Here is a 1,978-nt window from a genome sequence, read left to right on the forward strand (position 1 = left end):
TGCAGGGCACTGAGAGAGAGAAACAGAAACAGTTTAAACAAACTGGGGGAAAAACACTAGAAACAACCATGGTATTGCCATCATTCTCTCCAAAGGAGACTTAACCCAAAACACGTAATTTAAGCGTAATTCATTATTATGCACCTACGAATACAGTTAGTCCTGATGAAATTAATCTTTTCGACTATGCATTACAAGAGACCGTGTACACTGTCCCAAACCGAGGTATCAAAATTGCAATGACCGATACCAATGCAGTTGTTGGAAGGACGTCCCATAAGACTAACACCTATGGAACTCTTGGCCTAGGCAACCGAAATGGAGCGGAGGCGATTTTGCTGAGTTCTGCTAAGCAAATAGTCTAATCATAACTAACACCTGTTTCTCCCATCGGAGATCAGATCGGCTATATCGCCACTTCACAGATAACTAAAAGCAGCATAAGAAACAGCATGCTATGCCAAGAGCTGTAGCAGTGACCACTAACTACTGCTAAAAATAAAGTTCACATATGACAAGAAAATAAGAAAACAAAGCAACCACCAGCCGCTCATTAACAATCACTTACCACTGTAGAGCTTAAATTCGGAATAAGTTTAGAACCCTTTTGGAGAATAAAAAGAGGAAGAAACACCATTATGGGAAGAGGGCAAGAGTAATATTCTAAAATGCTGTAAAAACAAAGAAAAAGAAAATAAGTAAATAAATAAACAGATGGAATGATTAATACAATCAAGAAAAGACGCAAGCTGTAAATAAATCACTGAAGGGGAAAGAAGGGACTGAATATAAAAATCCAAAGCATAATGAGACGACATACATACACATACATAAACAAACATTGCGATAAAACTGAACAAACTGTGGAACGAATTCAATAAAAGACCTGTATCAAAGAAATATAACATAACCCCAACATAACAACAATTGCTTCAGAATCTGTAGTCCTTAAAATAGAATCACCATCTTTACTTTCAGAAGTTAACAAACAATCCATGAAATAATAAATTACAAATGTACAAAAAAATAATAATCCAATAAACAAGAAATTACAAATATCGATGAATAAAGAGCACATATGGTATGCTTTTCCCTCAAACAGTGGACTACTATTTGAAAATCAAAAGCATGTCTTAAAGATCGAAAGCGTGATTAAATATAATTACAGAACGACTGAAAAAAGTGGTTCACAGCCGAGAAAGAGCACTTATGATGAACAAACACCAAAATTGAAAAAGATCAGTTAAAAAAAAGACAAATATCTACCTTTGCTTTACTGACTGTCGAACTGCCTTTGAAACGGGAGACCAGGACATCCCATGGAAAATGTGGGTCGTAGGAGTTTTCCTATAGATATTATGATCAACAGATAGCTGCAATGAAATGTCATAAGGAATTATGTCTTTAAAAACTGTTCAAGATATCGGCCAAGAACATATTCTATCCCCTCATTTTTTCAACATATAAGCAGAAAATAATGAGAATAGCACATAGCAATGTTGAAGGTTCGATAACAAAAGGAGGCAGACCTGTAACATATATACAGACGATGTTGTCCTCACAGTCGAATTAGTGAATGAATTAATATAAATAACCAACAGGGTTTAAACAATTAATGGAAACCGTAATCAAGCATGACAAATGTTACGATGATAATCGTTGATGCAGAGAATTTTGACCACCAAAACCTAATCTTAAACAGAGAATTAGAAAATGATAATAGATTTTGCTATCTAGAAGCAATTTTAACAGATACTTATGAAGCCACAAAGGAAATCCAAAGAAGAAATGACACAGCGAAAGATGCAGGAATCTAATCGATGAACATTTAGAAAAATAAATCTATTTTGTATTAAAAAAATTGTTCCTTAACGCAACATATGGCACAGAATGCTGGGTAAAAAAAAGAGACATACAAAATTCAACCGTTTGAGCCTAGGCATTACCGTCGAATTTTACGGATTTGATAGACTAGAGG

The 1,978-nt window shown here is 34.8% G+C and overlaps 1 protein-coding gene across 1 annotated transcript in view; it reads left to right on the forward strand.

The window, feature by feature from the left end:
• The window catches only part of LOC119591899 (calcium uptake protein 3, mitochondrial-like), a 50,562-nt gene that overhangs the window by 329 nt on the left and 48,255 nt on the right, over window positions 1–1,978 (forward strand). The window lies entirely within an intron of this gene.

This window comes from Penaeus monodon, chromosome 29 (assembly GCF_015228065.2).
Source record: "Penaeus monodon isolate SGIC_2016 chromosome 29, NSTDA_Pmon_1, whole genome shotgun sequence".
NCBI lineage: Eukaryota > Metazoa > Arthropoda > Malacostraca > Decapoda > Penaeidae > Penaeus > Penaeus monodon.